Genomic DNA, 14,018 nt, shown 5'->3' with positions numbered 1-14,018 from the left:
GGCTCCAATACTTTTGCCACCTCATGAGAAGAGAAGACTCCCTGGAAAAGACCCTGATGTTGGTAAAGATGGAGGGCACAAGGAGAAGGGGACGACAGAGGATGAGATGGTTGGATAGTGTTCGTGAAGCTACCAGCATGCGTTTGACCAAACTGTGTGAGGCAGTGGAAGACAGAAGTGCCTGGCATGCTCTGGTCCATGGGGTCATGAAGTGTCGGACACGACTAAATGACTAAACAACAAGTCATACAGGAAGCTGTTCAATATCAAGTTAGACCACTGTTTCATCTAGCTTACTATTGCCAACAGTGACTAGAAGCAGCTCACTAGGTTTACAGGCAGAAGTGTTACTGTACATCCCACATCCCTAACTGGAGGTCTGAGTGTGTGTGTGTGTGTGTGTGTGTGTGTGTGTGTGTGTGTGTGTGAATGCTCAGTTGCATGACTTGGAACTCTAGGTTTTTTGTTTTTTTCTGGTTTCAGGATACTGCGTGGTCATTTTTTGTTTGATTCTTCCACTGTTGCTTGGACAAAATCCATACTGCAGTTGAAGGATGAAGAAGTCCATCTCAGTTGTATCCACTGCTAGTCCAATTCAGAGCAGACCGGATGAAATTAATGGGCATGCCTAACTTAGGCCCATTAATTCCCATGGCTCTAACTCTGAGTATAACTCAGTTGGGTACAACCCCTGTTTTTGATCCATGTGACTTTCAGATGCTTTTAAACATAATTATGCTCCATGTCTTCAGTATTTGTGTTTTGATATTTTTAAATATATATATATATATATATTGAAAATGAAACTATTTGCAAGGATTGTTTGGATAAGTGCAAATTTCAAAGGATAGCTGTCCTTTGGTTCTCATGTTGGTTCAGAAAGTGTGAATTCAATAGATTTCCTTGTAAATCTCTACTGAATTCCATTTCTCCTCCATCCCCAACTCAATCATTGGATATAACCCAGCATATATATCTATATATCTCTAGATCTAGATTGATTGATTGATTGATTGATCTATCGATCTATCTATCTAGCATATATCTATCTCTATCTCTATCTCTATCTATATCATCTATATCTATATCTATATCATCTATATCTATATCTATATCTATATCTATATCTATATCTATATCTATATCTATATCTATATCATCTATCACCTATCTATATCATCTATCTATCTATCTATCACCTATTGATTTAACATATGTTGTTGTTTAGTCATTTAGTCGTGTCCGACTCTTCGTGACCCCATAGACCAGACCATGCCAGGCACTCTTGTCTTCTTCATGGATCCTGCCCCTTCATGGATCACTGCCTTGCCCTGGCGAAGGGGCTTGAATAACTCGGCGAAGGGGCTTGAATAACTCAGAGAAGCTATGAACCATGCCGAGCAGGGCCCCCAAGATGGACAGGTCATAGTGGAGAGTTTTGACCAAACGTCATCCACCTGGAGCAGGAACCGGCAAGCCACTCCAGTATCCCTGCCAAGAAAACTCCATGGACAAAGATTTAACACACACACACATATATATATGTCTATATATATATGAGGATTTAAGTTAAATCAATTCCATTCTGAAACCAAGACTGGAACTCCAAAATCATCTGATGATTTTACACAAGGATACACCCTAAATGGAAGGGGAACTAACTTTTGATAAGGCTAGCATTATTTTTCAGGGTTTGCTTGTTTTTCATCAACCTCCCTAATTGTAGTGTGAAAACAGCTCCAAGCTATTTGTCTCTTATTGATCTGCTGATAGAACAAAGAAAAAGAATCTCAGCCACTCCAAAGATCTGTTCCACGAATTCAGTCTGGGTTGGCCCCCAATTAGTTCTTTGGAATTTCCCCCAAAGGATGGGAAGCGGGAAGAAACCAATAGGTGTAAAAAATTACAAATGACATACTACGAGACAAATGACAGATTAATCACCCTTTCCAAAAGCCCGAAGATTAAAAAATTAAAAAGTTAGCACTTAGACAAAACGAGGGGTGAAAAACACACAAAACAACAGCTATTGGTTGAAGCTAATTAGAACCCTCAGCCAAAAAGAAAGAAAAAAAAGGATTCTTCCCACTCTTTTTTTTATGGCCAAGAAATGGTATAAAAGCTTTCGAGGTTCTCAGCTCATTCAACAGTTTCGCTAAACTCAATCCCATTCAGCTGCTTCTCCTTTGTGGATTAGAGGTAAGTGCATTGCATCCAGTGTGGTGTAGTGGTTGGAAAGTCAGACTAGGACCTGAGAAGACCAGGCATCAAATGCCTACTCAGCCATGAAGCTCACTGAATGACCTTGGACCAGTCTGCTCACTCTCAGACTAACCTTCCTAATAGGATTCTTGTGAGGATAAAATGGGGATAAAACCTTGAGCTTCTTGGAGGAAAGATGAGCTATAAATTATCATCTATCTATCTATCTATCTATCTATCTATCTATCTATCTAATCTATCTATCTATCTATCTATCCATCATCATCTATCTATCTCTATCTATCTATCATCTATCATCTATCTATCTATCATCTATCTATCTATCTATCTATCATCTATCTATCTATCATCATCTATCTATCTATCATCTAACTATCTATCATCTATCTATCTATCTATCTATCATCTATCTATCTATCTATCTATCTATCTATCTATCTATCTATCTATCATCTATCTATCATCTATCTATCTATCTGTCAATCTATCTATCTATCTATCTGTCTGTCTATCTATCTGTCTGTCTGTCTATCTCTACCTGTAATGCAGGTACCTTTGGCCCTCCAGAGGTTGCAGAACTATAATTCTCATAATCCTTGACAGCCATGATTCCTGGGGCTGATGGCAGTTGTAGTTCAGGAACCTCTGGTGGGGACAAAGATTCTTTGCATTTGCTACAATATGTCAAGAGTTTGGTGAGAAAGATGCTGGGTGTGTGTAGTTCCATTGATTTCAGTTGGTTTACTCTGGGTACAACTTAGCTGGAGGCAACCGGGAGTCTACTTTTTTCAGTGAATATACCTAATGCAAAATTTGGCACTTCAAAATTTGTTTTACATTTTTTTAAAAAAAGTATGAAAAATGAGTTTAAAATGCAAATCCTAGTCCAAAATAACGTTTTTAGAAATGCATACATTGAGATAAAAGGTATGTGTATTTATGTGATAAATATGTATTGAGTGCATATTTAAATACTAATTTTCATATGAACTTTTTTTAAAAAAAATTGAAGACTAGTATGGAAATAAGATGGAAAGTACAGTGGTACCTTGGGTTACATATGCTTCAGGTTACAGACTCCGCTAACCCACAAATAGTACCTCAGGTTAAGAACTTTGCTTCAGGATGAGAACAGAAATCGTGCTCCAGTGGCGTGGCAGCAGCGGGAGGCCCCATTAGCTAAAGTGCTGCTTCAGGTTAAGAACAGTTTCAGGTTAAGAACGGACCTCCGGAATGAATTAAGTACTTAACCCGAGGTACCACTGTACTTATAAAATTGCCAAGGAGCACAAATAGACTGTTCATAGAGTGTGTCTTGAAAACCAAGTCCTAGGTTGAAAGATTGCGAGAGTTTGGGTATGTTTCATCTGGAGATGAATTAAGGGATGATACAATAGCCATCTTCATGTATTTGAAGAGCAGACACATAGAAGAGCAGACACATTTGTACTTTGGTGCTCCATGGGGTAGGAGTGGAACAAACAGCTTCCTATTACAAGGGAGGGGAAGGAATAAGAACAAACATTAGAGCTCCATCTGCGCTATGAATTCAAAGCAGTATAATACAAGTTTAAACAGTCATGGCTTCCCCCAAAGACTTCTGGGAGCAGCTGTTTGTTTGGGGTGCTAAGAGTTGAGAGATGCCTATTCTTCACACAGAACTAAAATTCTCGTGGTAGCTTTACCATCAATTCATCTAAAATTTCCCAGGAAAATTTTAGCTCTCTGAGCAACATAGGGCTCTTCCTTCGTTCCTATGATATTCTCTTATGTTTCTGGGCCGCAGCATTATAAATTGAGAAAACCCACTTGCAATCCACACAGCACAGTTTATTCCACTGCCTTTGCTCCTTGCAACCTTATTCTGCCAGATGGAAGGAAGAAAAACATAAGATCTGGAATAAGTTCCAGGCATTTGGGATTGGATTGGTGACCGTCAGAGACTTACTGGCTTCTCTTTAGCTATAGGGAGCTTTAAGAATACAAGAAGTGCCCAGAAGAATGTAACCAGACAGAGGGAGAGATGGAGAAACAAAGATTAGTTACTAGAGAGAGGGAGAGAAAAGAGAAAATGATGCAAACATCACGCACTGCTCACCTGTAGCCATTGTGAAGCTATTCCTGTGCGTAGCATTTTAAAATAGCTCATGTGCCCATTTCTAGAATTGTTGATACGGTGAAGAGGGGGTGAAAAGTATTTTAAATAGATAGACATAGTGGTGGGCCTACATTTTGGGGGGTCCTGAAGCTAGAACTGTTATGGGGCCGCCTTTGCAACCAGCAAGATGATCTAGGCAGCCACTGTTAGCTTCTTCAATGGGGTTGTTCCATAACAGCCCACCAAACATTTACAATATACTGGGTGCTGATAATGTCAAGGTTGCAGGTTTGATCCTTGTGTGGATCAGCTACATATTCTTGGACTGCAGGGGGTTGAACTAGATCAGGCATCCCCACACCCAGCCCTCCAGATGCTTTGGGACTACAATTTCCATCATCCCTGACCACTGGGCCTGTTAGCTAGGGATGATGGGAGTTGCAGTCCCAAAACATCTGGAGGGCCGAGTTTGGGGATGCCTGAACTAGATGATCCTTGTGGTCTCAACTCTATATTTCTATGATTCTATGAACTTCTGTGCTACTGACTCTGAAACAATGGGATTGTTGAAATATATTCAACTCAAATTGGGTCTGGGTAAAGGTAAAGGGACCCCTGACCATAAGGTCCAGTCGTGACCGACTCTGGGGTTGCAGTGCTCATCTCGCTTTATTGGCTGTGGGAGCCGGCGTACAGCTTCCGGGTCATGTGGCCAGCATGACTAAGCCGCTTCTGGCAAACCAGTGCAGCGCACGGAAATGCTGTTTACCTTCCTGCCAGAGTGGTACCTATTTATCTACTTGCAATTTGACATGCTTTTGAACTGCTAGGTTGGCAGGAGCAGGGACTGAGCAACGGGAACTCACCCCGTCCTGGGGATTCGAACCACCGACCTTCTGATCGGCAAGTCCTAGGCTCTGTGGTTTAACCCACAGCGCCACCTGCGTCCCAAATTGGGTCTAGCAGACCCCAAAATTTTAACCTGGGATTAGAGGCCCTGAAGATTAAGCTTCATTAGTTTCATAGTAGATCTGTTCCTGGATAGACAAATAGACAAATTCACCATTCAGACATCTAATAATAATAATTTATAATAATAATTTATAATTTGTACCCTGCCCATCTGGCTGGGCCTCCCCAGCCACACTCTAGGCGGCTTCCAACAAAGTTTAAAAATACATTAAAATGTCACACATCAAAAACTTCCTTGAACACACAGAATGCATAGAATGCATTGTAAGGTCCATCCAGAAAATTAAAAAGGTGACATCTTCAATATTGTCTTTGGAAAAATTATGTGGTCCCCATGGACTAGTAGCCTTCAATGGACAAAGACCCAGGTGCAATCCTGGGCATCTCCAGGTATAGTCAGGAAAGAATCCTTTCTGAAACCTGGAGAGCTCCTGCTAGTCAGTGTAGACATTACTGAGCTCAGTGAACTATTAGCCTGACTCAGTCTATAGGAGCATCCTATATTCCCAAGACAGTTGACACAGACAACCTTTTACTCACAACTTGTTCTTTTCTTAGTGTCAAGTCCATCAATCGGTCATGTGCTCCTACGGATGTGTCCCATCATGCGGCATCATCCCATCATGCGGTGGTGGGTCGCTGACCCCATATGGTGTCGTTGGTGGTCTTAACCCTTCCTGCATCAATCAGATCCCTCCAGCGGAAGTGGTGATCCAGCCACCCCCCGTGGTCGTGACGATTCCAGGGCCGATTCTCTCAGCCAGCTGTGATCCTGTCTCCGTGGGTGGAAACACACCCTGTGCTGGTTCCGGTCTATTTTCCCGACGTCCACGTAGGTTGTCCTACAACCCTTGCAATCCCTGTGGACCATGCTAAAGAGACAAGCCAGGAAGCCAACCAGGAATGGAAGGGAAAAAACGGAACTGATTCAGGAACGATATAGAAATGCTTTGCATCCCAAGTTTGCAACCAAAGTCAGCTGGAAACGCGGGTCTTCAAACTTTTTTAAAAAATTATATCTCACTGTATGCATGTTTAGCTCACCCACCTCCCAATCCATTTCATCTTATGCTATGCATCCCCCCCCCTTAGATTTGACAGTGCAAGGTTTTTTATGGAACACAAAGTACATGCTTTGTTGGAACAACAAGGCTCCATAGGGTCTACTGTACATGGGAGGTCATAATATCAGAATACTTAAACATCAAACAGAACAGTGCAGATCACAAGTGTTGATATAGATCTGAAAACAGGGGGAACATCTCCAGGGAGAAGATAGTAATGGGTTGCATCCGACATTAGTCTTACTTAGAGTAGATCCATTGAACTTAATGGACATGACTAACTTGGGCCTTTTTAATTTCAGTGGATCTCTTTTGAATCGGAGTTGGCTCCAACACATTTTTTATTTCCAATGTCTTGCAAATGAAAGCGACTTTCTTCCAAAGGCAATTATCTAATATTAACATCGATTCAATTAACAACTGAGTATTGCATGCAATTTCTGAAATCTACTGGATAAGTTAGCATTACTTGTGTCAGAGGTGGCAAATATATGCCTGAACTGTGCTAATTCAGACTGTAGGTGGCACTGATGTGATGGAAATCTATGGCTCAGTTGTAAAGCACATGTTTTGCATGCAGTCAGTTCCAGATTCAATCTCCAGCATCTCTTAGAAGGCCTGGGAATGAGCCATAGGCAGTCAGTGTTAGCCGTCCTGAGTTAGATGGACCATTTGTCTGGTACAGCATCAGGCAACCTCCTAAAACTCATGAAACATCATTCTTACATATCTAAAGCAAGCACGTCAGAGAGAAAGCTAGGTGCTAAATTCCTCTTTCCTGAAATGTTAGCTTTCTCTTTGATGCATTACATTCAAAAAATGGAGGTAACTTCTATCATGATTTAATCCATTGGTATAGTCTGGAATAGTATTTACCACCTCGATAAAGAACCAGGAAGACTTAGGCATATCCAAAAGTAGATAATTGGAGTCATAGAGTGGCATCCAACTAAATTCTGCTCAGAGTAGACCTATTGAAAATAATAGCCCTAACTTAATGACGTCCATTAAATTAAGTGGGTCAACTCTGAGTAGGACTAATGCTGGATATAACCCATAAGTATTATGAAGGCAAGCAAATCCAACTGCCTTGCTGATTTGTAAAGGTGATTTTTGTTGAAAAGTAATTTAATTTGTGGGTTAAAAAGAAAAGAAAGGAATGGAAAAAGGTCTTCCTACATGCATACTGCTTTGGTTCCCTTGTTATTTAGACTGTAATCCTCTACACACTGACCTTGGGAGTAAGTCTCCTTGAGCTCAGTGGGGCTTACTTCTGAGTACACATGTTATAGAATGACAATGGTCAGAGCATGAAATGGTCATGGGCAGAGACAACATGATATCTGAGTCAGGAGCAAGTGTCAGTTTTAATTGCATCCTAAGCCGTGTTCCACTCAATTGAAAAACGCCATATCCGTTGTTAATCTTTATGCTTTGCTGTGTGACTATGACATGTTTGGGGATGGGCAGGGGGTTAATAAGCTCTTGAGACTACTCTGTCTTTACTTTGCTCTATCTTAATAAAGGTCTTGCTGCATCATTTAAAAAAACCTCCTTGCCTTCTTGATCTTTCTGGGTTATCCCATTTACATTTTAGTCCTACACAGAGCAGACCCATTGAAATGAATGAGCATGACTAATTGGGGTCCATATGTTGCTAGAACCCAACTCCCATAATCCCTGACCACTGGTCACCCTTGGTGGGCCTGAGGCTCCCCTCAGGAATCCAACAACGTCTGAAGAACCAAGTTCATGCCCATACAGAAAAACTTTTGTGCCATCTCTGTGACACACCTGAATGCAAGAGTTCATTTTAGCCCAGTGATAGAATGCCTCATATCTTCTTAAGAACATAAGAGCCATGATGGATAAGAGAAATGGCCCATCTAGTCCAGCATTCTGTTCGCACCAGCCAACCAGATGTTCCCATGTGAAACCTTTGAGGAATATTCAGAGCATTCTACTCTCCTGCAGTTTCCACCAACTTTTCCTGCTTGGCAGGGGGTTGGACTCGATGGCCCTTGTGGTCTCTTCCAACTCTATGATTCGATGATTCTATGATTCTAGTATTCAGAAGCAGTACCACCTCCAGCTGTGGGTTGGCTGGTAGCCACAACATGTACCGAGTACAACATGTACCGAGGTCCTTAATAGCCACAAAAGTGGAACCTACAATAGAAATGTTGCAATATAGAATCATAGAATCATATAGTTGGAAGAGACCACAAGGGCCATCGAGTCCAACCCCCTGCCAAGCAGGAAACACCATCAGAGCACTCCTGACATATGGTTGTCAAGCCTCTGCTTAAAGACCTCCAAAGAAGGAGACTCTACCACACTCCTTGGCAGCAAATTCCACTGTCAAACAGCTCTTACTGTCAGGAAGTTCTTCCTAATGTTTAGGTGGAATCTTCTTTCTTGTAGTTTGAATCCATTGCTCCGTGTCCGCTTCTCTGGAGCAGCAGAAAACAACCTTTCTCCCTCCTCTATGTGACATCCTTTTATATATTTGAACATGGCTATCATATCACCCCTTAACCTCCTCTTCTCCAGGTTAAACATGCCCAGCTCCCTTAGCCATTCCTCATAAGGCATTGTTTCCAGGCCTTTGACCATTTTAGTTGCCCTCCTCTGGACACGTTCCAGTTTGTCAGTGTCCATCTTGAATTGTGGTGCCCAGAACTGGACACAGTACTCCAGGTGAGGTCTGACCAGAGCAGAATATAGTGGCACTATTACTTCCCTTGATCTAGATGCTATACTCCTATTAATATGGAGTGCTCCTAACCATGAGTGGTTAGATGAAAGGAAAACAAATAACCCAAATTGCTCCTCAACCCCACTTTCTTCAGCCTTGTAGATCAAGGGGAATACCCCTGAATGAAAACTAGGAGTGGAGAACCTATTGCCCTCCAGAAGTGGTTGGAAGTCATTTCCCACCTGCCCCAGCCAGCAAGGCTAAATGTCAGTGATAATGAGGTGTACTCCTGTCTGGCCCACCCACATTTAAGTTTGGACAAGAAAGGTGCTTCAGCATTGTGAGCTTCAAGAAACTGTGCAGTGTGGAATGGATGCCAATGGTGAAAAACGAAAACACATGTGTTATCTGAAGGCTGCAAAAGCTTTATTAAAAGGTCACAGAAATGGCATTAATAGTTGCAGAAGAGTCCATGAAAAGAACACAGAAGCATCTTGGCCCCACGGACTTCAAAGCAAAGGTGGGGAGATAATGAAGTGCCTAGCTTCAGCAGTGGTTCTTTGGAGTCAGCTCTTCCGAACCAAGGCCTATGGATCTGTATCGAGTTCTCTGGTCAATGGTTGTTTCATAAGGATATTCTTCTCAGGTTGGATCAGTCTACAAGCAAACGCTCCCACAACGTCCCGCAAGAGACTTCCTTCCAATGATTCCACTCCTTCTGAAGCTGCCAGAGCCCAAGCCATAACCCCCATAGCTTCCAAGGCCACCCCCATAGCCACCAAAGCCTCCTGCCATCCCACTAACAGCACATGGAGTGTTGCCTCCGACAAGCAGAGGCTCACAGCTGGCAGCGAGGATGGGCCCTGGGATGGTCACAATGGAGGCAGGTGGCTGGATCATGACCTCTGCTGGTGGGATCTGGTTGATTGGTTGTGGGATAATCCCATCCAAGGTGCCAAGCTGTGCTGAGTTGGTGCTTGCTCCTGAACCAATGCCATAACCACTGCCATAGCCGAAGCCACCATAGCCAAGACCGCCATAGCCAAAACCGGTAGAGCCAAGGCCTCCATAGCCAAAACCACCATAGCCAAGACCTCCGGAGCCAAGACTTCCTGCTGATCCAAACCCAACAGTGGGGCAGGAAGCAATGGATGGGACAGCACAGGATGGACCACAGGAAACCATGGTTTCAGAGATGGGATGAATCTAGAACAAATTTTGAGAAACAGATATGACTCAGAATCACAAAGGGTATATGCAATTTGCATCTTCTCCCACTCACAGCACAATCTCTGTAGCCTTATTCTACAAATGAGAGAGCCTGTGTTTTCAATGTACCATAATAGCTCCCCTACTTCTTTAGAGTTTATTTCTGAGGTGGGATACCCTCTTCCACCGGAGGGCTGCATCCCTTTTCAGGCAACTTTTTGGAGGCCACTTGGGGTTGGGAGTAGGAAAAGAGGGTGGAACAAAGAATCTAAATGGCATGCCAGATCAGACCCCACATCTCAATTTGTCCAGCATTTTATTTTCAACACTGGTCAGCCCAGAATTTCTGGGATGTCTACAACAACCAGCATTCAGGGAGAATCTGAACCATCAACCTAAGAAGCTAGTGTTTCAAAGCAGTGTTTCAAAGCTAACTTGTGGGACTCTAGATGTTGCCAGACTCCAACTCCCATTGGAAGTAGCCAGCATGACCAACAATGATCAATAATGATGGGAGCTGTAGTCTAGCATCATCTGGTGAGTTACAGGTGAGGGGAGCCATTCTACATGACCACATTTAGAATCTGTGGCCCTCCAGATGTTGCGGGACTAGAACTTCCACCAGACCAGATCAGCATGGTCCAAAGTGATGGAAGTGGTGATCCAGAATCATTTGGATGGTCAAAGGTTAGCTATCCCAGTACTGAAGAATTGTAGAGTCTAGTGGAAGTTCCAACTAAGCCTAGATTTACCTAAACTTTCTATAAGAATGAAAATACTTCCAAGAAAACCTAAACTTTCTATAAGAATGAAAACACCTTCAAGAAAACATACTCACCTGCTTCTTTGGGAAGATGCTGTTGTGAAGACGGGAGAGTCAAATGAAGCTGATGGAATTTTGGAGAGAAGTCTAAGCTTTTATACTCTTCTTCCAGCCTCCCTACTGGCTAGGACACAACCCTTTTCTCGTTAAATTTCTCCTTTGCCGGAGATAAATTTATTTTCATGTGCAGAAATTTGCCTGACTAAGCAGAAGGAACTTAAGGATTAACCTGCTTTTGTCACAACGCAGTATGAAGACTCTTAACATTTTTAATCTTCCCTCTATCATTGACCTCAGCATGGTGTTCTTCAATTTACACCCAGATCATCAAAGCACTTCAAAAAGCATTCATTATAATCTTTCCATCATTTAATGCTTGTAATGATCGTAATTTATTTGCAACATATGCTACGTGCAGGTAGCAGTAGCTTAATAGTCCTCATTAAAAAATGATGAAGCCAACTCAAATAACTGCACCATTATGTTTTAAATTGCTTTGTAAAGAAATGTGCATGCATGTACGGAAGGTTACATCTATGGATTGGAGGTAAATTTGCTTATGTCTGCATTTTAATGAGAAATCATTTAGCATGTCTCAAAAAAGGTGATCTGAAACACACCCAAACTTCAAAACGTTCACTTCTTCATATTTGAATATGTATTCCTCCAACCAATCTGTACAAAAAGGTGTATATTAGAGGGAAATGTGCATAAAATTGATAGTGAAATTAGCATACAAAATGTAGGCAAAAGTTGCACTAAAATGTTGGTGAATTTCTGTTTAAATGTGAAGATTTGAATTTAAGAGAGAGAGAGAAATGAGAACCAAAACTGAACAGTTTCTTTCACTCCACCTTGTTTGAAACTAAATCAGGTGTGGGGGACCTGTGACCCTCCAAATATTACTGAATTACAACTCCCATCAGGGACTCGGGCAGTGCTGTGGTCTAAACCACTGAACCTTGGGCTTGCCGATCAAAAGGTCGGTGGTTCAAATCCCCACAACGAGGTGAGCTCCCATTGCTCAGTTCCAGCTCCTGCCAACCTGGTTTCCATTGCACCAGAAGCGGCTTAGTCATGCTGGCCACATGACCCGGAAAAACTGTCTGCGGAGCGGACAAACGCCTGCTCCCTTGGCCTGTAAGGCGAGATGAGTGCCACAATCCGAGAGTTGTTCACAACTGGACTTAACTGTCAGGGGTCCCTTTACCTTTACCTTTTACAGCTCCCAACATCCATGTCCCTTGGCCATATTTGCTGGTGCTGATGTGAGTTGGTGGAGCTCCATTTGGAGTAAGTTGTAAGAGTTGACAGATATCCATCCCATCTCTGACCTATTTCCAAACCAGCTAAACCATGGGGGATACTCCCCAGCCAGTTGGTTGCACAGGAGCTTTTTGAGGGTGATGAGAGTGAAGCTCAGTAACACTAGGATGATCAAAATTTCACCACCTCTGAACTAAGTCATGCTCAGATTAATGTGAGCATGAGTGGAGGAAAACACCAGTGGAATTCAGTTGAACACTGATGAGAGCTCATCATCAAGCCTACCTCGTGAAAACGGTATACTTTGCTGCCTCCATCGCATCCTCCTTGTGTCATCCAACAGAGCTTTTCCAGGTAGTGTTGAGCCTTTTACAATCTGGCCTGAAGGAGGTGAAGGGGGGGATGGCAGCTTGTTTGCAAAGCATTTCGAGGATAGAATTGCTTCTATACCTTGACTCCACTGTTTACATCAGATGAACCTCAAGAGGTGTCCAGAGCTCTGTCGTTTTGTAACACTCAGTGAGTTTCAGTTAGTAAGGCTTGAGGATGTGGACAAGGTGCTTTGATAGGTCAGGGCAAAACCACTTGCACTCTGGACCCTTGCCCCTCTTGGCTGATAAAAATTAGCAGAGAGGGTTAGGGGTGTGTGTCCCTGCCTGCTTGAAGGAGACAGTGGTGATACCACACAAGAGACGCTCTGTGGATTCAGAAAATCTAAATAAATACTGGCCACTTGCCAATCCTCTCCAGAGCAAGGCTCCTGGGTGGATGGTCATGGAACGGATCCAGTTTCTTGGAGGAAACTGATTTTCTAGGTCCATTTCATTTGAGGTTTAGGCCCAGTTTTGGCACAAAAACTGCTTGGGTCACCCTGCATGATAACCTCTGTTGGGAGAGAGCCAGGGGAAATGTGTCTTTGTTTGTGTTTTCATGGTTTCTCCTGCATTGGTCTGTACTGCAACTTTCCAACAGTTTAACTTCACCCACAAATGCACACTCCTCCATTTTCTTCCAAAACAGACAAATGCCAGCTCAATTCTCCTCAGCCTCTCAGTGACTTTCGATACTATCAATCATGATATCCTTCTGGAACAATAGCAGGCATAGGCAAACTCGGCCCTCCAGATGTTTTGGGACTACAGTTCCCACCATCCCTGACCACTGGTCCTGTTAGCTAAGGATCATGGGAGTTGTAGTCCCAAAACATCTGGAGGGCCGAGTTGGCCTATGCCTGAGCAATAGTATGAGTTAGGGGTGGATGGCATGGCATGGATGGATGGTCTTTTCCAGAGGCTTGGTGTGTGCTGTTCAGCCCTGTGGAGCCTTCAATATGGGGTTACTCAGGGTTCCGTCTTATTGCTTATGCTGTTTAACATCTACATGAAACTGCTGAGTGGAGTTGTATACAGTTTTGGAGTATGTTTTCGCCAATATGCTAGTGACACACAGCTCTGCTTCTTCTTGACATCTGCAGGTGAGGCAGTGGATGTGCTAGACCAGGCTTCCTCAACCTCGGCCCTCCAGATGTTTTGAGACTACAGTTCCCTCCATCCCTGACCATTGGTCCTGCTAGCTAGGGATCATGGGAGTTGTAGGCCAAAAACTTCTTGAGGGCCGAGGTTGAAGAATCCTGTGCTAAACCATTGTCTTTCCTCAGTAAGAGAC

The sequence above is a fragment of the Podarcis liolepis genome, assembly GCF_965112155.1.
Source record: "Podarcis liolepis genome assembly, chromosome: 15".
Taxonomy (NCBI): domain Eukaryota; kingdom Metazoa; phylum Chordata; class Lepidosauria; order Squamata; family Lacertidae; genus Podarcis; species Podarcis liolepis.
This window is presented reverse-complemented; position numbering follows the sequence as displayed.